Here is a 21,382-nt window from a genome sequence, read left to right as displayed (position 1 = left end):
TGTGATGCAATGCTATCTTTCTAGCTCTCCCTTTTTACTTCCTTTTGGATAAACAGACATATTAGGCAAGCATTTTGGAGCTTTCACCTAAATAACTACAGGTGGTGAGATAAGCTGCACAATATAATTGACCTTTCAGTATATTGTTGCACACACACCATCTATTTAGCAAATGCCCTTGTTATCAACAGCAGCCTTTTAAACTCACCTGAGCTAACAGGTATGTGCGCTGGTTACTCTGCTGCGCTTAAAATTTCTTTTTTGGTTTGCTACAATGCCTTTTCTGAAACGTTGTCTCCTTCTGCTGGAACACTGACTTCTTTCATTTAATGCCTGCAGACTATAAAAGAGAACCCAACCCAAAAAGTTTGGTTGATTAGTCTGTGGCATTCTGTTAAACTGTTGCTTATGGCGGTCTCTGTGAGCTTCTCAGCGACATTCAGCCAGCCAGGTATCCTGCCTGCAGTAGATGGAATGTGGCAATGGAACGCTGGCTGCGCGTGTCATAATAGGCTCTGAGCCTTTATATACCTGTGCACAGCAGCAGCCACCTTCAGTCTGCTGCTGGACAGCCAGCAGCAGCAGCAGCAGGAGAGGTATGTAATCAGGAGCCCTCCTGCTAAGGGTAGACAGCTGCTCGTTCCACCCCACCCCCCGCCTTAATTGGTTCTCCTCCCTTCCAACGGTGTTGAGGCGGGTGGGAACAGCAGGGGGTGAAGGTGCTGTGTTTAAAGAGGTGGAGTTATGCAGATCTAAAACGCGTGGATTGCAGCAGCAGCAAGCCGAAAAGTGCAGGCATGTAAGGGATCTAGAGGTTGACAACATGTCTTCTTAACGGGAGTCCAGGAGCTCATCTCCACAAATGGACTTTTCAGGATCCTTGGGTGGCTCCGTAGTTTGAAACCAATTCTGGTTATCGCTTCTCGGCCTTTTGGCTAAGATCAAGTGTAGTATCTGTTCTTATCAGTTTAATATCTGATACGTCCCCTATCTGGGGACCATATATTAAATGGATTTTTAGAACAGGGAGATGGAAAAAGAGCTTGCTCTGTCCACTCCACGCATTGACCTGGTATTGCAGTATCTCCAGGACCGGTGCACCCCTTCTTTAATGCAGTTTCTAAAATCAGAAAGAATTGAATTCAATGTTTTTTGTTCATTTTGCTTGTTTGTCGGATTTTGGGATGGACTCTTTGGCTTTGCTTTTCTTCTCCTCATTGGATTTTTCATGTTCAAAGTTGCAGAAGCCAGATTACAAGCTCATTTTGGTTCAACTTCAGCAACTGTGCACTGCATTGCCATGTAATGTGATGCAATGCTATCTTTCTAGCTCTCCCTTTTTACTTCCTTTTGGATAAACAGACATATTAGGCAAGCATTTTGGAGCTTTCACCTAAATAACTACAGGTGGTGAGATAAGCTGCACAATATAATTGACCTTTCAGTATATTGTTGCACACACACCATCTATTTAGCAAATGCCCTTGTTATCAACAGCAGCCTTTTAAACTCACCTGAGCTAACAGGTATGTGCGCTGGTTACTCTGCTGCGCTTAAAATTTCTTTTTTGGTTTGCTACAATGCCTTTTCTGAAACGTTGTCTCCTTCTGCTGGAACACTGACTTCTTTCATTTAATGCCTGCAGACTATAAAAGAGAACCCAACCCAAAAAGTTTGGTTGATTAGTCTGTGGCATTCTGTTAAACTGTTGCTTATGGCGGTCTCTGTGAGCTTCTCAGCGACATTCAGCCAGCCAGGTATCCTGCCTGCAGTAGATGGAATGTGGCAATGGAACGCTGGCTGCGCGTGTCATAATAGGCTCTGAGCCTTTATATACCTGTGCACAGCAGCAGCCACCTTCAGTCTGCTGCTGGACAGCCAGCAGCAGCAGCAGCAGGAGAGGTATGTAATCAGGAGCCCTCCTGCTAAGGGTAGACAGCTGCTCGTTCCACCCCACCCCCCGCCTTAATTGGTTCTCCTCCCTTCCAACGGTGTTGAGGCGGGTGGGAACAGCAGGGGGTGAAGGTGCTGTGTTTAAAGAGGTGGAGTTATGCAGATCTAAAACGCGTGGATTGCAGCAGCAGCAAGCCGAAAAGTGCAGGCATGTAAGGGATCTAGAGGTTGACAACATGTCTTCTTAACGGGAGTCCAGGAGCTCATCTCCACAAATGGACTTTTCAGGATCCTTGGGTGGCTCCGTAGTTTGAAACCAATTCTGGTTATCGCTTCTCGGCCTTTTGGCTAAGATCAAGTGTAGTATCTGTTCTTATCAGTTTAATATCTGATACGTCCCCTATCTGGGGACCATATATTAAATGGATTTTTAGAACAGGGAGATGGAAAAAGAGCTTGCTCTGTCCACTCCACGCATTGACCTGGTATTGCAGTATCTCCAGGACCGGTGCACCCCTTCTTTAATGCAGTTTCTAAAATCAGAAAGAATTGAATTCAATGTTTTTTGTTCATTTTGCTTGTTTGTCGGATTTTGGGATGGACTCTTTGGCTTTGCTTTTCTTCTCCTCATTGGATTTTTCATGTTCAAAGTTGCAGAAGCCAGATTACAAGCTCATTTTGGTTCAACTTCAGCAACTGTGCACTGCATTGCCATGTAATGTGATGCAATGCTATCTTTCTAGCTCTCCCTTTTTACTTCCTTTTGGATAAACAGACATATTAGGCAAGCATTTTGGAGCTTTCACCTAAATAACTACAGGTGGTGAGATAAGCTGCACAATATAATTGACCTTTCAGTATATTGTTGCACACACACCATCTATTTAGCAAATGCCCTTGTTATCAACAGCAGCCTTTTAAACTCACCTGAGCTAACAGGTATGTGCGCTGGTTACTCTGCTGCGCTTAAAATTTCTTTTTTGGTTTGCTACAATGCCTTTTCTGAAACGTTGTCTCCTTCTGCTGGAACACTGACTTCTTTCATTTAATGCCTGCAGACTATAAAAGAGAACCCAACCCAAAAAGTTTGGTTGATTAGTCTGTGGCATTCTGTTAAACTGTTGCTTATGGCGGTCTCTGTGAGCTTCTCAGCGACATTCAGCCAGCCAGGTATCCTGCCTGCAGTAGATGGAATGTGGCAATGGAACGCTGGCTGCGCGTGTCATAATAGGCTCTGAGCCTTTATATACCTGTGCACAGCAGCAGCCACCTTCAGTCTGCTGCTGGACAGCCAGCAGCAGCAGCAGCAGGAGAGGTATGTAATCAGGAGCCCTCCTGCTAAGGGTAGACAGCTGCTCGTTCCACCCCACCCCCCGCCTTAATTGGTTCTCCTCCCTTCCAACGGTGTTGAGGCGGGTGGGAACAGCAGGGGGTGAAGGTGCTGTGTTTAAAGAGGTGGAGTTATGCAGATCTAAAACGCGTGGATTGCAGCAGCAGCAAGCCGAAAAGTGCAGGCATGTAAGGGATCTAGAGGTTGACAACATGTCTTCTTAACGGGAGTCCAGGAGCTCATCTCCACAAATGGACTTTTCAGGATCCTTGGGTGGCTCCGTAGTTTGAAACCAATTCTGGTTATCGCTTCTCGGCCTTTTGGCTAAGATCAAGTGTAGTATCTGTTCTTTTAAAAACACAAGAGCTACGATCTACACTTGACGAGAGCGATCGAACTCGGAAGGAGAAGAGCTTCGGAGCCCAGCTGACATCGGAGAACGAAGGCGGATATCGGTGGGAGGAAGAAGCTCTAAAGAATCCAGAAGAAGACGAAGACTCGGAGAAGAATCGGGCTGTCCTGTGGAATCTTCGAGGAAGAAAATCATCGAGACAAAGACCTTTCGGGGAATTTGTCCAGAACACGACGGGAGAAGAATCTGCATAGCTCCACCCATTCCGGGAAGAGTTCCAGATCCAGCTCCAAGAAGTAACTGCAGGAGGAAAGCCATGGCAAGCGCTGCGAGGAAGGCCGAAAAGAAGAGCCTGGAGCTGGGGACAGCCAGGAGGGCCCAGCCAGGAGCCGATTCTGACCCCAAGGACTCTGCCTCCACGACTGGCCAGCAGAAGGGACCCCAGAAGCCCCGCCACGAAGCTCCAGCCCTGGAGCCATGGATGCGGCAGACGGTGGCCCTGAAGCTGAAGGAAGTGGATGGGAGGGTGCCGGACATGTCCTCGGACGTGTTCTGCCAGAAGATGCTGCTGGATCGAGGCTTCTCCAGGTCGGACACCCTCAGCATCCAGACCTTCTTGACGGGGATCTTCTTCGTCACCTTCGCCACTGTGAACACCTGCAGGAGGTTCTGGGAAATGGTAAGCGCAAAAGGACCGGATAATTCTTTCTCTGCCTTTACAGGTAGCTGCCCTATCCAGAGGGATGAAAGGAGGATCACGGTCTCCATGCGCAACCCGCACACCCCAGGCCAAGACATCTGTACCTTCCTGAGACGCTTCTGTTTGGTTGTGAAGGAACCCTCTCACATCCTGAATGGACTCGGCTTCTGGACAGGTAAGTGGTCGGTGACCGTTAGACTTCACAGGGACCTGGCGTACTCAGACGGACTTCGGCACCTGCCCCCGACATTCTCCCTGGGCAACTCCTACGGCCTCATCTATTACCCGGACATGCCGCGGAACTGCAGGAGATGCGGCAAGAACGGCCACGAGATGAAGGACTGCAAGGAGGATGCCTGCAGGATTTGTCGAGTGACGGGACACAGCTCGAAGGACTGCCCGAAGAAGACGTCCTGCAACCTGTGTGGGCTGGCGGCTCATCTGTACAAGGATTGCCCCAGGCGTGAGAGATCCTGGGCATCGGTGGTTGCGACGACCCCAGCTACGGAGGACAAGGCCCCGACGACCAGGCCTGTGAAGGTCAAGGACGCGATGACCAAGGCCCCAGCGGCCAAGGCCGAGACGACCAAGGCCAAAGCGGTCAAGGAGTCGGTGGCCAAAGCCCCAGCGATGGTCCCAGCAGCTCCGAAGCAGAAGAAAAAGTCAAAGGAGGGTAAGAGTTCTGTCACCCCTCTCTCGATCCCTCCCCCTGCCACCCCCGTCCAATCCCCCCCCACCCCGGCCACCCCTGCTGAGGATTCCACTTCCTCTTCCTCCTCCCCCTACTCCTCAGCAGGTGTCCTTTCCCCTGCCCCGGCAGCCACTCTCCCTCCCCAGACCATGGTAGCGGTGGAATTAACCTTTCCTCCACCCGCCGCTATCTATTCCGAGGAGGATTTTCCCCTTCTTGTCTCCCCAGTTCCAACCCGGGGAAAGAGGAAGGTGGAGGACAGCCCTGCTACTGAATCCTCCAAAAAGAAGATTCTGGATTTCGTAGGCGAAAAGGAGGATACCCTCCCTGAGCCAGAAGAGATGGAGCACATGGTTGAGACCCTGGTGGCCGAGCCAGAAGAGGAGGAACTGGTGGTCGCCGAGATCGAGGCCGCGCTGCTTGACCAGATGGAGGAAGAGGGCCTGCTGGTGATCCCGTCACCAGCAGTCAACACCGACGAGGGACCACCCGACCGGAGTGGTAACTAAGGTGTATTGCCTGCGCTAACTTTTTCTTTTTTCCCTACATGATGGCTAATATTAACTTATTTTCCATTAATGTCAGGAGCATCAAGGACAAGTTCAGACGTCAGACTATTTATGCCTTCCTTACTTCCCAGTTGTGTGATGTTTATATGTTGCAGGAATGTTCCCTTCCCTCCTCTAGGTCCTTCAAACATCTGGCCAGGGAGTGGTCCCACGGTCCATCCTACTGGTCCGGTGGGGGTGACTGCAAGTCTGCGGGGGTCGCAATTCTGATCAGGGGGGGCGCATTCACGCTTGAGTCCGTCCAGGAGCTCATCTGCGGCAGGGCTCTTGTTGTAGATGGCAACTGGGCGGGAGAACCTGTCAGGTTCATCAACGTGTATGCGTCCCCACTGAAGAATGAGCGTTTGGAGCTTTTCCAGACCCTGCGGCTTCAGCTTGCCACCACCAGGACCTTAGTGATGGCCGGGGATTTCAACTGCCCCATCGAGGAGGACGGTCGTAGTTCTGGCACATCTGCCAAGTTGGACATCACGTCCAAGCTGCTCATCGAGATGGTAACCGAGGCCTCTCTTCAGGACGTGGTGGGCTCCATGGGGAGAGGCTCCACGAACTATTCGTGGAGCCGACCCGATGGCTCACTCCGCTCCAGGATTGACTTTGTGTTCACCTCTCGGGCAGTCAGGCAGAGTAGGCACTCGATGGTCTCCTGCTTCTTCTCCGACCACAGAGCCATTCACTTACAAGGTGTCCTCGGCGACGGTTTTCCGTCCGGCCCCGGCTCCTGGAAGCTGAATTGTGCTCTGCTGGCTCAGGATGAAGTCGTGGAGGAGCTGAGAGCAGCCTACGCAATGTGGCAGTCCTACAAGGGTAGCTTCCAAACAGTCTCTGATTGGTGGGAATATGTTAAACTTGAGTTTCGCTGTTTCTTTCAGGCCAAGGGTCGACAACAGGCGTGTGAGAAGAGGAGGGACTTCAGAGGGCTGCAGCGCGAGCTGCGGTCGCTGCAGGACCTTCTTCACTGCGGCTGGGACGTGAGGGAGGAGCTGGAGGAGACCAAGAAGAGCCTGAAAAGGCACTTTGAGGAGGAGTCCAAGCGAATCATCTTCCGTTCCAAAGTGGAGAATCTGGAGAAGGGTGAGAAATGTAACTCATTCTTTTTCAGGAAACTTCATGCCGGTCACACGCCCCTGAACGAGCTGCGAGACGAGAGCGGAAACATGCGACGTGGGAAGGAGGACGTGATGAGGGTCGTCAGCGACTTCTACAGCGAACTCTACTCCCACAAGACTACCGACCCCGACGCTGCTGATAAGTTCCTGTCAGGTATCACTAACCATCTTGATCCTGCAGGCACGGCAGCCTTGGACAAACCTCTGATGGTGGGCGAATTGCTCTCTGCCGCTAAATCCTTTAGGACCGGCAGGACCCCGGGCAGTGATGGTCTTCCAGCGGAGCTCTATGTAGCGCTGGGAGACCTCATCTGTCCGGACCTGTTGGACCTGTACGAGGAGATGGTGGTGGAGGGTAGAATGCCTCCATCTTTGAGGGAAGGAATGGTCACGATCCTGTACAAGCGGAAGGGAGAGAGGTGCGACCTGAGGAATTGGCGTCCCATCACTCTGCTCAACGTGGACTACAAGATCCTGGCCAAGACGATGGCGACACGACTTAAGACGGTCATCGGACGGATCATCCACCCGGACCAGACCTGCGGCATCCCTGGACGTCGCATCGCAGACAGCCTCGCTCTCATGCGGGACACGGTCGAGTACATCAAGGTCCGCCGCGCACACGCGGCCCTGGTCTCCTTGGATCAGGAGAAGGCCTTCGACCGGGTTTCCCACGAGTTCATGGGCCGAGCTCTGCACCGGTTAGGTTTGGGTAACATGTTTTGTTCGTATGTCCGTCTGATGTATTTTGATATCCACAGCTCGGTGTTGGTGAACGGCTGGAAGACTGACCCCTTCCCTGTCCTCTCTGGGGTCAGACAAGGCTGCCCTCTATCACCTCTTCTTTTTGTTTGTGTTATAGAACTCTTCGCAGAGGCTATCCGGCAGAATGGAGAGATCAGAGGGATCACCGCACCGGGTCCGGGACGACACGAGGTCAAGTGCTCGCTCTACATGGACGACGTCACCGTCTTCTGCGCTGATCGTGGTTCAGTCGACGCCCTCGTCCAGACGTGTGAGAGGTTCGGCCGGGCTTCAGGGGCCAAAGTCAACTGCAGGAAGTCGGAAGCCATGCTCTTCGGGGATTGGCAGCCGGCCTCCTCCGCCCCCTTCCCCTTCAACATTCAACCGGATTTCCTCAAGGTGCTGGGAGTCTGGTTCGGGAAGGAAGGAGCGGCCCTCAAGTCCTGGCATGAACGCTTGGCCAAGGTGAAGCAACGGATCGGACTCTGGAGCCTCAGACACCTCACTTGTGAGGGTAAGGCACTCATCCTGCGTAATGAGGTCCTGCCCGTCTTGCAGTACACGGCGCAGGCCTGGCCCCCACACGTCACTGTGTGCAGGGCCATTACCAGGACAGTGTTTCACTTTGTCTGGGGATCCAAGATGGACAGAGTCAGGCGGGCCGTCATGTACAAGGAGCCTCGCAAGGGTGGGAAGGGCGTTCCAGATATCCCCACCCTCCTGCGATCCTCTTTTGTGTGTGATTGTGTCCGCCGGACTTTGCAAGTCAAGAATGGCTCCGCGGGCAGGTCCATGTCTCGCTTCTTCCTGCTTCCTCTTTGGAGGCGACTCGGCTGGGACAAGTGGGACAGCTCCTTCCCCTACAACTGGACGACGCCATGGTTCTACGGAGACGTCGTTCGATTTGTGGGGGAGCATCAACTGGAGGGACTCAAGCCCGACTTGTGGAAGCCCAAAACTATCCACAAGCTAATCAGAGCCAAGGATGACGTGGAGAACATCACAGGACTTCACCAGGACACGCTGGAGACTGTGTGGACAAATGTGTCGTCTGACAGGCTGACCAACGGGCACAAGGACTTGTCGTGGATGGCGATTCAGGGCGGACTGCCCGTCCGGTCATTCATGCATGCCCGGAACCTGTGCAAGACCCGGTACTGCCCAAGGTGCCCCTTCGTGGAGGAAACATCTTTGCACACTTTTTGGGACTGCGGATTTGCACAGCGCCTATTGACTGCACTTGAGGACGACCTGAGGAACTCTGTCCCCAGGGCGAGCCTATCGCACCATTCTGTGCTTTACGGACTCTTCCCTGGGGTTCATACCGTCGGAGCCATCCAGGAGGCTTGGCGCCTTATGAACTGCTTCAAGGATGCCGATTGGGTCGCCAGGAACCGGCTCATCTTGAGGAGGGAGAGGATGTCCATCCAGGACTGCCGCAGGCTGATCCACAGCCTGCTCAGAGACTATTCCATCATGGACGGTCCGGAGGACGAGGACGAGGACTAAACCCCTCCTCCCCCTCTCCCCTTATGTGTCTTGTCTTTCAATAAAGCTTCGGGCCTGTGATTTTCCCCTCCCCATCCCCTTTTTCCCAATCCCCATCCCTTATCACGGTTCGTCGTACTGTATTGATTGACATGCTTTTTCTTTCAGATTGAGTGTTTTGTGTAGCATAGGGGTGTGATGTGTCTAGTTAGTGCGTCGTATCCTCATGCTATGTAAATATGATGTAGAATTCTGTGTGTACTGGGCTGCGGCACTGTACACTGTCTGTTAACTTATTTTTTGTGCTAATAAAAGATATATTCAATCAAAAAAATCTGTTCTTATCAGTTTAATATCTGATACGTCCCCTATCTGGGGACCATATATTAAATGGATTTTTAGAACAGGGAGATGGAAAAAGAGCTTGCTCTGTCCACTCCACGCATTGACCTGGTATTGCAGTATCTCCAGGACCGGTGCACCCCTTCTTTAATGCAGTTTCTAAAATCAGAAAGAATTGAATTCAATGTTTTTTGTTCATTTTGCTTGTTTGTCGGATTTTGGGATGGACTCTTTGGCTTTGCTTTTCTTCTCCTCATTGGATTTTTCATGTTCAAAGTTGCAGAAGCCAGATTACAACCTCATTTTGGTTCAACTTCAGCAACTGTGCATTGCATTGCCATGTAATGTGATGCAATGCTATCTTTCTAGCTCTCCCTTTTTACTTCCTTTTGGATAAACAGACATATTAGGCAAGCATTTTGGAGCTTTCACCTAAATAACTACAGGTGGTGAGATAAGCTGCACAATATAATTGACCTTTCAGTATATTGTTGCACACACACCATCTATTTAGCAAATGCCCTTGTTATCAACAGCAGCCTTTTAAACTCACCTGAGCTAACAGGTATGTGCGCTGGTTACTCTGCTGCGCTTAAAATTTCTTTTTTGGTTTGCTACAATGCCTTTTCTGAAACGTTGTCTCCTTCTGCTGGAACACTGACTTCTTTCATTTAATGCCTGCAGACTATAAAAGAGAACCCAACCCAAAAAGTTTGGTTGATTAGTCTGTGGCATTCTGTTAAACTGTTGCTTATGGCGGTCTCTGTGAGCTTCTCAGCGACATTCAGCCAGCCAGGTATCCTGCCTGCAGTAGATGGAATGTGGCAATGGAACGCTGGCTGCGCGTGTCATAATAGGCTCTGAGCCTTTATATACCTGTGCACAGCAGCAGCCACCTTCAGTCTGCTGCTGGACAGCCAGCAGCAGCAGCAGCAGGAGAGGTATGTAATCAGGAGCCCTCCTGCTAAGGGTAGACAGCTGCTCGTTCCACCCCACCCCCCGCCTTAATTGGTTCTCCTCCCTTCCAACGATGTTGAGGCGGGTGGGAACAGCAGGGGGTGAAGGTGCTGTGTTTAAAGAGGTGGAGTTATGCAGATCTAAAACGCGTGGATTGCAGCAGCAGCAAGCCGAAAAGTGCAGGCATGTAAGGGATCTAGAGGTTGACAACATGTCTTCTTAACGGGAGTCCAGGAGCTCATCTCCACAAATGGACTTTTCAGGATCCTTGGGTGGCTCCGTAGTTTGAAACCAATTCTGGTTATCGCTTCTCGGCCTTTTGGCTAAGATCAAGTGTAGTATCTGTTCTTATCAGTTTAATATCTGATACGTCCCCTATCTGGGGACCATATATTAAATGGATTTTTAGAACAGGGAGATGGAAAAAGAGCTTGCTCTGTCCACTCCACGCATTGACCTGGTATTGCAGTATCTCCAGGACCGGTGCACCCCTTCTTTAATGCAGTTTCTAAAATCAGAAAGAATTGAATTCAATGTTTTTTGTTCATTTTGCTTGTTTGTCGGATTTTGGGATGGACTCTTTGGCTTTGCTTTTCTTCTCCTCATTGGATTTTTCATGTTCAAAGTTGCAGAAGCCAGATTACAAGCTCATTTTGGTTCAACTTCAGCAACTGTGCATTGCATTGCCATGTAATGTGATGCAATGCTATCTTTCTAGCTCTCCCTTTTTACTTCCTTTTGGATAAACAGACATATTAGGCAAGCATTTTGGAGCTTTCACCTAAATAACTACAGGTGGTGAGATAAGCTGCACAATATAATTGACCTTTCAGTATATTGTTGCACACACACCATCTATTTAGCAAATGCCCTTGTTATCAACAGCAGCCTTTTAAACTCACCTGAGCTAACAGGTATGTGCGCTGGTTACTCTGCTGCGCTTAAAATTTCTTTTTTGGTTTGCTACAATGCCTTTTCTGAAACGTTGTCTCCTTCTGCTGGAACACTGACTTCTTTCATTTAATGCCTGCAGACTATAAAAGAGAACCCAACCCAAAAAGTTTGGTTGATTAGTCTGTGGCATTCTGTTAAACTGTTGCTTATGGCGGTCTCTGTGAGCTTCTCAGCGACATTCAGCCAGCCAGGTATCCTGCCTGCAGTAGATGGAATGTGGCAATGGAACGCTGGCTGCGCGTGTCATAATAGGCTCTGAGCCTTTATATACCTGTGCACAGCAGCAGCCACCTTCAGTCTGCTGCTGGACAGCCAGCAGCAGCAGCAGCAGGAGAGGTATGTAATCAGGAGCCCTCCTGCTAAGGGTAGACAGCTGCTCGTTCCACCCCACCCCCCGCCTTAATTGGTTCTCCTCCCTTCCAACGGTGTTGAGGCGGGTGGGAACAGCAGGGGGTGAAGGTGCTGTGTTTAAAGAGGTGGAGTTATGCAGATCTAAAACGCGTGGATTGCAGCAGCAGCAAGCCGAAAAGTGCAGGCATGTAAGGGATCTAGAGGTTGACAACATGTCTTCTTAACGGGAGTCCAGGAGCTCATCTCCACAAATGGACTTTTCAGGATCCTTGGGTGGCTCCGTAGTTTGAAACCAATTCTGGTTATCGCTTCTCGGCCTTTTGGCTAAGATCAAGTGTAGTATCTGTTCTTATCAGTTTAATATCTGATACGTCCCCTATCTGGGGACCATATATTAAATGGATTTTTAGAACAGGGAGATGGAAAAAGAGCTTGCTCTGTCCACTCCACGCATTGACCTGGTATTGCAGTATCTCCAGGACCGGTGCACCCCTTCTTTAATGCAGTTTCTAAAATCAGAAAGAATTGAATTCAATGTTTTTTGTTCATTTTGCTTGTTTGTCAGATTTTGGGATGGACTCTTTGGCTTTGCTTTTCTTCTCCTCATTGGATTTTTCATGTTCAAAGTTGCAGAAGCCAGATTACAACCTCATTTTGGTTCAACTTCAGCAACTGTGCATTGCATTGCCATGTAATGTGATGCAATGCTATCTTTCTAGCTCTCCCTTTTTACTTCCTTTTGGATAAACAGACATATTAGGCAAGCATTTTGGAGCTTTCACCTAAATAACTACAGGTGGTGAGATAAGCTGCACAATATAATTGACCTTTCAGTATATTGTTGCACACACACCATCTATTTAGCAAATGCCCTTGTTATCAACAGCAGCCTTTTAAACTCACCTGAGCTAACAGGTATGTGCGCTGGTTACTCTGCTGCGCTTAAAATTTCTTTTTTGGTTTGCTACAATGCCTTTTCTGAAACGTTGTCTCCTTCTGCTGGAACACTGACTTCTTTCATTTAATGCCTGCAGACTATAAAAGAGAACCCAACCCAAAAAGTTTGGTTGATTAGTCTGTGGCATTCTGTTAAACTGTTGCTTATGGCGGTCTCTGTGAGCTTCTCAGCGACATTCAGCCAGCCAGGTATCCTGCCTGCAGTAGATGGAATGTGGCAATGGAACGCTGGCTGCGCGTGTCATAATAGGCTCTGAGCCTTTATATACCTGTGCACAGCAGCAGCCACCTTCAGTCTGCTGCTGGACAGCCAGCAGCAGCAGCAGCAGGAGAGGTATGTAATCAGGAGCCCTCCTGCTAAGGGTAGACAGCTGCTCGTTCCACCCCACCCCCCGCCTTAATTGGTTCTCCTCCCTTCCAACGGTGTTGAGGCGGGTGGGAACAGCAGGGGGTGAAGGTGCTGTGTTTAAAGAGGTGGAGTTATGCAGATCTAAAACGCGTGGATTGCAGCAGCAGCAAGCCGAAAAGTGCAGGCATGTAAGGGATCTAGAGGTTGACAACATGTCTTCTTAACGGGAGTCCAGGAGCTCATCTCCACAAATGGACTTTTCAGGATCCTTGGGTGGCTCCGTAGTTTGAAACCAATTCTGGTTATCGCTTCTCGGCCTTTTGGCTAAGATCAAGTGTAGTATCTGTTCTTATCAGTTTAATATCTGATACGTCCCCTATCTGGGGACCATATATTAAATGGATTTTTAGAACAGGGAGATGGAAAAAGAGCTTGCTCTGTCCACTCCACGCATTGACCTGGTATTGCAGTATCTCCAGGACCGGTGCACCCCTTCTTTAATGCAGTTTCTAAAATCAGAAAGAATTGAATTCAATGTTTTTGTTCATTTTGCTTGTTTGTCAGATTTTGGGATGGACTCTTTGGCTTTGCTTTTCTTCTCCTCATTGGATTTTTCATGTTCAAAGTTGCAGAAGCCAGATTACAAGCTCATTTTGGTTCAACTTCAGCAACTGTGCATTGCATTGCCATGTAATGTGATGCAATGCTATCTTTCTAGCTCTCCCTTTTTACTTCCTTTTGGATAAACAGACATATTAGGCAAGCATTTTGGAGCTTTCACCTAAATAACTACAGGTGGTGAGATAAGCTGCACAATATAATTGACCTTTCAGTATATTGTTGCACACACACCATCTATTTAGCAAATGCCCTTGTTATCAACAGCAGCCTTTTAAACTCACCTGAGCTAACAGGTATGTGCGCTGGTTACTCTGCTGCGCTTAAAATTTCTTTTTTGGTTTGCTACAATGCCTTTTCTGAAACGTTGTCTCCTTCTGCTGGAACACTGACTTCTTTCATTTAATGCCTGCAGACTATAAAAGAGAACCCAACCCAAAAAGTTTGGTTGATTAGTCTGTGGCATTCTGTTAAACTGTTGCTTATGGCGGTCTCTGTGAGCTTCTCAGCGACATTCAGCCAGCCAGGTATCCTGCCTGCAGTAGATGGAATGTGGCAATGGAACGCTGGCTGCGCGTGTCATAATAGGCTCTGAGCCTTTATATACCTGTGCACAGCAGCAGCCACCTTCAGTCTGCTGCTGGACAGCCAGCAGCAGCAGCAGCAGGAGAGGTATGTAATCAGGAGCCCTCCTGCTAAGGGTAGACAGCTGCTCGTTCCACCCCACCCCCCGCCTTAATTGGTTCTCCTCCCTTCCAACGGTGTTGAGGCGGGTGGGAACAGCAGGGGGTGAAGGTGCTGTGTTTAAAGAGGTGGAGTTATGCAGATCTAAAACGCGTGGATTGCAGCAGCAGCAAGCCGAAAAGTGCAGGCATGTAAGGGATCTAGAGGTTGACAACATGTCTTCTTAACGGGAGTCCAGGAGCTCATCTCCACAAATGGACTTTTCAGGATCCTTGGGTGGCTCCGTAGTTTGAAACCAATTCTGGTTATCGCTTCTCGGCCTTTTGGCTAAGATCAAGTGTAGTATCTGTTCTTATCAGTTTAATATCTGATACGTCCCCTATCTGGGGACCATATATTAAATGGATTTTTAGAACAGGGAGATGGAAAAAGAGCTTGCTCTGTCCACTCCACGCATTGACCTGGTATTGCAGTATCTCCAGGACCGGTGCACCCCTTCTTTAATGCAGTTTCTAAAATCAGAAAGAATTGAATTCAATGTTTTTTGTTCATTTTGCTTGTTTGTCGGATTTTGGGATGGACTCTTTGGCTTTGCTTTTCTTCTCCTCATTGGATTTTTCATGTTCAAAGTTGCAGAAGCCAGATTACAAGCTCATTTTGGTTCAACTTCAGCAACTGTGCATTGCATTGCCATGTAATGTGATGCAATGCTATCTTTCTAGCTCTCCCTTTTTACTTCCTTTTGGATAAACAGACATATTAGGCAAGCATTTTGGAGCTTTCACCTAAATAACTACAGGTGGTGAGATAAGCTGCACAATATAATTGACCTTTCAGTATATTGTTGCACACACACCATCTATTTAGCAAATGCCCTTGTTATCAACAGCAGCCTTTTAAACTCACCTGAGCTAACAGGTATGTGCGCTGGTTACTCTGCTGCGCTTAAAATTTCTTTTTTGGTTTGCTACAATGCCTTTTCTGAAACGTTGTCTCCTTCTGCTGGAACACTGACTTCTTTCATTTAATGCCTGCAGACTATAAAAGAGAACCCAACCCAAAAAGTTTGGTTGATTAGTCTGTGGCATTCTGTTAAACTGTTGCTTATGGCGGTCTCTGTGAGCTTCTCAGCGACATTCAGCCAGCCAGGTATCCTGCCTGCAGTAGATGGAATGTGGCAATGGAACGCTGGCTGCGCGTGTCATAATAGGCTCTGAGCCTTTATATACCTGTGCACAGCAGCAGCCACCTTCAGTCTGCTGCTGGACAGCCAGCAGCAGCAGCAGCAGGAGAGGTATGTAATCAGGAGCCCTCCTGCTAAGGGTAGACAGCTGCTCGTTCCACCCCACCCCCCGCCTTAATTGGTTCTCCTCCCTTCCAACGGTGTTGAGGCGGGTGGGAACAGCAGGGGGTGAAGGTGCTGTGTTTAAAGAGGTGGAGTTATGCAGATCTAAAACGCGTGGATTGCAGCAGCAGCAAGCCGAAAAGTGCAGGCATGTAAGGGATCTAGAGGTTGACAACATGTCTTCTTAACGGGAGTCCAGGAGCTCATCTCCACAAATGGACTTTTCAGGATCCTTGGGTGGCTCCGTAGTTTGAAACCAATTCTGGTTATCGCTTCTCGGCCTTTTGGCTAAGATCAAGTGTAGTATCTGTTCTTATCAGTTTAATATCTGATACGTCCCCTATCTGGGGACCATATATTAAATGGATTTTTAGAACAGGGAGATGGAAAAAGAGCTTGCTCTGTCCACTCCACGCATTGACCTGGTATTGCAGTATCTCCAGGACCGGTGCACCCCTTCTTTAATGCAGTTTCTAAAATCAGAAAGAATTGAATTCAATGTTTTTTGTTCATTTTGCTTGTTTGTCAGATTTTGGGATGGACTCTTTGGCTTTGCTTTTCTTCTCCTCATTGGATTTTTCATGTTCAAAGTTGCAGAAGCCAGATTACAACCTCATTTTGGTTCAACTTCAGCAACTGTGCATTGCATTGCCATGTAATGTGATGCAATGCTATCTTTCTAGCTCTCCCTTTTTACTTCCTTTTGGATAAACAGACATATTAGGCAAGCATTTTGGAGCTTTCACCTAAATAACTACAGGTGGTGAGATAAGCTGCACAATATAATTGACCTTTCAGTATATTGTTGCACACACACCATCTATTTAGCAAATGCCCTTGTTATCAACAGCAGCCTTTTAAACTCACCTGAGCTAACAGGTATGTGCGCTGGTTACTCTGCTGCGCTTAAAATTTCTTTTTTGGTTTGCTACAATGCCTTTTCTGAAACGTTGTCTCCTTCTGCTGGAACACTGACTTCTTTCATTTAATGCCTGCAGACTATAAAAGAGAACCCAACCCAAAAAGTTTGGTTGATTAGTCTGTGGCATTCTGTTAAACTGTTGCTTATGGCGGTCTCTGTGAGCTTCTCAGCGACATTCAGCCAGCCAGGTATCCTGCCTGCAGTAGATGGAATGTGGCAATGGAACGCTGGCTGCGCGTGTCATAATAGGCTCTGAGCCTTTATATACCTGTGCACAGCAGCAGCCACCTTCAGTCTGCTGCTGGACAGCCAGCAGCAGCAGCAGGAGAGGTATGTAATCAGGAGCCCTCCTGCTAAGGGTAGACAGCTGCTCGTTCCACCCCACCCCCCGCCTTAATTGGTTCTCCTCCCTTCCAACGGTGTTGAGGCGGGTGGGAACAGCAGGGGGTGAAGGTGCTGTGTTTAAAGAGGTGGAGTTATGCAGATCTAAAACGCGTGGATTGCAGCAGCAGCAAGCCGAAAAGTGCAGGCATGTAAGGGATCTAGAGGTTGACAACATGTCTTCTTAACGGGAGTCCAGGAGCTCATCTCCACAAATGGACTTTTCAGGATCCTTGGGTGGCTCCGTAGTTTGAAACCAATTCTGGTTATCGCTTCTCGGCCTTTTGGCTAAGATCAAGTGTAGTATCTGTTCTTATCAGTTTAATATCTGATACGTCCCCTATCTGGGGACCATATATTAAATGGATTTTTAGAACAGGGAGATGGAAAAAGAGCTTGCTCTGTCCACTCCACGCATTGACCTGGTATTGCAGTATCTCCAGGACCGGTGCACCCCTTCTTTAATCAGTTTCTAAAATCAGAAAGAATTGAATTCAATGTTTTTTGTTCATTTTGCTTGTTTGTCGGATTTTGGGATGGACTCTTTGGCTTTGCTTTTCTTCTCCTCATTGGATTTTTCATGTTCAAAGTTGCAGAAGCCAGATTACAAGCTCATTTTGGTTCAACTTCAGCAACTGTGCATTGCATTGCCATGTAATGTGATGCAATGCTATCTTTCTAGCTCTCCCTTTTTACTTCCTTTTGGATAAACAGACATATTAGGCAAGCATTTTGGAGCTTTCACCTAAATAACTACAGGTGGTGAGATAAGCTGCACAATATAATTGACCTTTCAGTATATTGTTGCACACACACCATCTATTTAGCAAATGCCCTTGTTATCAACAGCAGCCTTTTAAACTCACCTGAGCTAACAGGTATGTGCGCTGGTTACTCTGCTGCGCTTAAAATTTCTTTTTTGGTTTGCTACAATGCCTTTTCTGAAACGTTGTCTCCTTCTGCTGGAACACTGACTTCTTTCATTTAATGCCTGCAGACTATAAAAGAGAACCCAACCCAAAAAGTTTGGTTGATTAGTCTGTGGCATTCTGTTAAACTGTTGCTTATGGCGGTCTCTGTGAGCTTCTCAGCGACATTCAGCCAGCCAGGTATCCTGCCTGCAGTAGATGGAATGTGGCAATGGAACGCTGGCTGCGCGTGTCATAATAGGCTCTGAGCCTTTATATACCTGTGCACAGCAGCAGCCACCTTCAGTCTGCTGCTGGACAGCCAGCAGCAGCAGCAGCAGGAGAGGTATGTAATCAGGAGCCCTCCTGCTAAGGGTAGACAGCTGCTCGTTCCACCCCACCCCCCGCCTTAATTGGTTCTCCTCCCTTCCAACGGTGTTGAGGCGGGTGGGAACAGCAGGGGGTGAAGGTGCTGTGTTTAAAGAGGTGGAGTTATGCAGATCTAAAACGCGTGGATTGCAGCAGCAGCAAGCCGAAAAGTGCAGGCATGTAAGGGATCTAGAGGTTGACAACATGTCTTCTTAACGGGAGTCCAGGAGCTCATCTCCACAAATGGACTTTTCAGGATCCTTGGGTGGCTCCGTAGTTTGAAACCAATTCTGGTTATCGCTTCTCGGCCTTTTGGCTAAGATCAAGTGTAGTATCTGTTCTTATCAGTTTAATATCTGATACGTCCCCTATCTGGGGACCATATATTAAATGGATTTTTAGAACAGGGAGATGGAAAAAGAGCTTGCTCTGTCCACTCCACGCATTGACCTGGTATTGCAGTATCTCCAGGACCGGTGCACCCCTTCTTTAATGTAGTTTCTAAAATCAGAAAGAATTGAATTCAATGTTTTTTGTTCATTTTGCTTGTTTGTCAGATTTTGGGATGGACTCTTTGGCTTTGCTTTTCTTCTCCTCATTGGATTTTTCATGTTCAAAGTTGCAGAAGCCAGATTACAAGCTCATTTTGGTTCAACTTCAGCAACTGTGCATTGCATTGCCATGTAATGTGATGCAATGCTATCTTTCTAGCTCTCCCTTTTTACTTCCTTTTGGATAAACAGACATATTAGGCAAGCATTTTGGAGCTTTCACCTAAATAACTACAGGTGGTGAGATAAGCTGCACAATATAATTGACCTTTCAGTATATTGTTGCACACACACCATCTATTTAGCAAATGCCCTTGTTATCAACAGCAGCCTTTTAAACTCACCTGAGCTAACAGGTATGTGCGCTGGTTACTCTGCTGCGCTTAAAATTTCTTTTTTGGTTTGCTACAATGCCTTTTCTGAAACGTTGTCTCCTTCTGCTGGAACACTGACTTCTTTCATTTAATGCCTGCAGACTATAAAAGAGAACCCAACCCAAAAAGTTTGGTTGATTAGTCTGTGGCATTCTGTTAAACTGTTGCTTATGGCGGTCTCTGTGAGCTTCTCAGCGACATTCAGCCAGCCAGGTATCCTGCCTGCAGTAGATGGAATGTGGCAATGGAACGCTGGCTGCGCGTGTCATAATAGGCTCTGAGCCTTTATATACCTGTGCACAGCAGCAGCCACCTTCAGTCTGCTGCTGGACAGCCAGCAGCAGCAGCAGCAGGAGAGGTATGTAATCAGGAGCCCTCCTGCTAAGGGTAGACAGCTGCTCGTTCCACCCCACCCCCCGCCTTAATTGGTTCTCCTCCCTTCCAACGGTGTTGAGGCGGGTGGGAACAGCAGGGGGTGAAGGTGCTGTGTTTAAAGAGGTGCAGTTATGCAGTTCTAAAACGCGTGGATTGCAGCAGCAGCAAGCCGAAAAGTGCAGGCATGTAAGGGATCTAGAGGTTGACAACATGTCTTCTTAACGGGAGTCCAGGAGCTCATCTCCACAAATGGACTTTTCAGGATCCTTGGGTGGCTCCGTAGTTTGAAACCAATTCTGGTTATCGCTTCTCGGCCTTTTGGCTAAGATCAAGTGTAGTATCTGTTCTTATCAGTTTAATATCTGATACGTCCCCTATCTGGGGACCATATATTAAATGGATTTTTAGAACAGGGAGATGGAAAAAGAGCTTGCTCTGTCCACTCCACGCTTTGACCTGGTATTGCAGTATCTCCAGGACCGGTGCACCCCTTCTTTAATGCAGTTTCTAAAATCAGAAAGAATTGAATTCAATGTTTTTTGTTCATTTTGCTTGTTTGTCGGATTTTGGGATGGACTCTTTGGCTTTGCTTTTCTTCTCCTCATTGGATTTTTCATGTTCAAAGTTGCAGAAGCCAGATTACAAGCTCATTTTGGTTCAACTTCAGCAACTGTGCATTGCATTGCCATGTAATGTGATGCAATGCTATCTTTCTAGCTCTCCCTTTTTACTTCCTTTTGGATAAACAGACATATTAGGCAAGCATTTTGGAGCTTTCACCTAAATAACTACAGGTGGTGAGATAAGCTGCACAATATAATTGACCTTTCAGTATATTGTTGCACACACACCATCTATTTAGCAAATGCCCTTGTTATCAACAGCAGCCTTTTAAACTCACCTGAGCTAACAGGTATGTGCGCTGGTTACTCTGCTGCGCTTAAAATTTCTTTTTTGGTTTGCTACAATGCCTTTTCTGAAACGTTGTCTCCTTCTGCTGGAACACTGACTTCTTTCATTTAATGCCTGCAGACTATAAAAGAGAACCCAACCCAAAAAGTTTGGTTGATTAGTCTGTGGCATTCTGTTAAACTGTTGCTTATGGCGGTCTCTGTGAGCTTCTCAGCGACATTCAGCCAGCCAGGTATCCTGCCTGCAGTAGATGGAATGTGGCAATGGAACGCTGGCTGCGCGTGTCATAATAGGCTCTGAGCCTTTATATACCTGTGCACAGCAGCAGCCACCTTCAGTCTGCTGCTGGACAGCCAGCAGCAGCAGGAGAGGTATGTAATCAGGAGCCCTCCTGCTAAGGGTAGACAGCTGCTCGTTCCACCCCACCCCCCGCCTTAATTGGTTCTCCTCCCTTCCAACGGTGTTGAGGCGGGTGGGAACAGCAGGGGGTGAAGGTGCTGTGTTTAAAGAGGTGGAGTTATGCAGATCTAAAACGCGTGGATTGCAGCAGCAGCAAGCCGAAAAGTGCAGGCATGTAAGGGATCTAGAGGTTGACAACATGTCTTCTTAACGGGAGTCCAGGAGCTCATCTCCACAAATGGACTTTTCAGGATCCTTGGGTGGCTCCGTAGTTTGAAACCAATTCTGGTTATCGCTTCTCGGCCTTTTGGCTAAGATCAAGTGTAGTATCTGTTCTTATCAGTTTAATATCTGATACGTCCCCTATCTGGGGACCATATATTAAATGGATTTTTAGAACAGGGAGATGGAAAAAGAGCTTGCTTTGTCCACTCCACGCATTGACCTGGTATTGCAGTATCTCCAGGACCGGTGCACCCCTTCTTTAATGCAGTTTCTAAAATCAGAAAGAATTGAATTCAATGTTTTTTGTTCATTTTGCTTGTTTATCGGATTTTGGGATGGGCTCTTTGGCTTTGCTTTTCTTCTCCTCATTGGATTTTTCATGTTCAAAGTTGCAGAAGCCAGATTACAAGCTCATTTTGGTTCAACTTCAGCAACTGTGCATTGCATTGCCATGTAATGTGATGCAATGCTATCTTTCTAGCTCTCCCTTTTTACTTCCTTTTGGATAAACAGACATATTAGGCAAGCATTTT

The 21,382-nt window shown here is 47.9% G+C and overlaps 12 non-coding genes and 1 pseudogene across 12 annotated transcripts; all 13 read left to right on the top strand.

Annotated features, from left to right (window-relative positions):
• The first annotated feature begins 915 nt into the window (after nt 1-915).
• Nucleotides 916-1,106, top strand: LOC141220783 (U2 spliceosomal RNA). The gene has a single exon (XR_012288925.1). It is a non-coding gene; the product is annotated as a U2 spliceosomal RNA (small nuclear RNA).
• Nucleotides 1,107-2,221: 1,115 nt separating this feature from the next.
• LOC141220782 (U2 spliceosomal RNA) lies at nt 2,222-2,412 on the top strand. The gene has a single exon (XR_012288924.1). It is a non-coding gene; the product is annotated as a U2 spliceosomal RNA (small nuclear RNA).
• A 1,115-nt stretch (nt 2,413-3,527) lies between these two features.
• Nucleotides 3,528-3,605, top strand: LOC141220725 (U2 spliceosomal RNA; annotated as a pseudogene).
• Nucleotides 3,606-9,169: 5,564 nt separating this feature from the next.
• On the top strand, nt 9,170-9,363 carry LOC141220660 (U2 spliceosomal RNA). The gene has a single exon (XR_012288865.1). It is a non-coding gene; the product is annotated as a U2 spliceosomal RNA (small nuclear RNA).
• A 1,115-nt stretch (nt 9,364-10,478) lies between these two features.
• On the top strand, nt 10,479-10,669 carry LOC141220781 (U2 spliceosomal RNA). Its single transcript, XR_012288923.1, has one exon. It is a non-coding gene; the product is annotated as a U2 spliceosomal RNA (small nuclear RNA).
• Nucleotides 10,670-11,784: 1,115 nt separating this feature from the next.
• LOC141220780 (U2 spliceosomal RNA) lies at nt 11,785-11,975 on the top strand. Its single transcript, XR_012288922.1, has one exon. It is a non-coding gene; the product is annotated as a U2 spliceosomal RNA (small nuclear RNA).
• A 1,115-nt stretch (nt 11,976-13,090) lies between these two features.
• LOC141220778 (U2 spliceosomal RNA) lies at nt 13,091-13,281 on the top strand. Its single transcript, XR_012288919.1, has one exon. It is a non-coding gene; the product is annotated as a U2 spliceosomal RNA (small nuclear RNA).
• A 1,114-nt stretch (nt 13,282-14,395) lies between these two features.
• Nucleotides 14,396-14,586, top strand: LOC141220777 (U2 spliceosomal RNA). The gene has a single exon (XR_012288918.1). It is a non-coding gene; the product is annotated as a U2 spliceosomal RNA (small nuclear RNA).
• Nucleotides 14,587-15,701: 1,115 nt separating this feature from the next.
• LOC141220776 (U2 spliceosomal RNA) lies at nt 15,702-15,892 on the top strand. The gene has a single exon (XR_012288917.1). It is a non-coding gene; the product is annotated as a U2 spliceosomal RNA (small nuclear RNA).
• Nucleotides 15,893-17,004: 1,112 nt separating this feature from the next.
• On the top strand, nt 17,005-17,195 carry LOC141220774 (U2 spliceosomal RNA). The gene has a single exon (XR_012288916.1). It is a non-coding gene; the product is annotated as a U2 spliceosomal RNA (small nuclear RNA).
• A 1,114-nt stretch (nt 17,196-18,309) lies between these two features.
• LOC141220762 (U2 spliceosomal RNA) lies at nt 18,310-18,500 on the top strand. Its single transcript, XR_012288915.1, has one exon. It is a non-coding gene; the product is annotated as a U2 spliceosomal RNA (small nuclear RNA).
• Nucleotides 18,501-19,615: 1,115 nt separating this feature from the next.
• Nucleotides 19,616-19,806, top strand: LOC141220612 (U2 spliceosomal RNA). Its single transcript, XR_012288817.1, has one exon. It is a non-coding gene; the product is annotated as a U2 spliceosomal RNA (small nuclear RNA).
• A 1,109-nt stretch (nt 19,807-20,915) lies between these two features.
• On the top strand, nt 20,916-21,106 carry LOC141220608 (U2 spliceosomal RNA). Its single transcript, XR_012288813.1, has one exon. It is a non-coding gene; the product is annotated as a U2 spliceosomal RNA (small nuclear RNA).
• The last annotated feature ends 276 nt before the right edge of the window (nt 21,107-21,382 follow it).

The sequence above is a fragment of the Phyllobates terribilis genome, unplaced genomic scaffold, assembly GCF_046119375.1.
Source record: "Phyllobates terribilis strain yellow unplaced genomic scaffold, ASM4611937v1 Scaffold_298__1_contigs__length_2340664, whole genome shotgun sequence".
NCBI lineage: Eukaryota > Metazoa > Chordata > Amphibia > Anura > Dendrobatidae > Phyllobates > Phyllobates terribilis.
The sequence above is the reverse complement of the archived record's forward strand: the minus strand, read 5'-3'. Positions and strand labels throughout refer to the sequence as shown.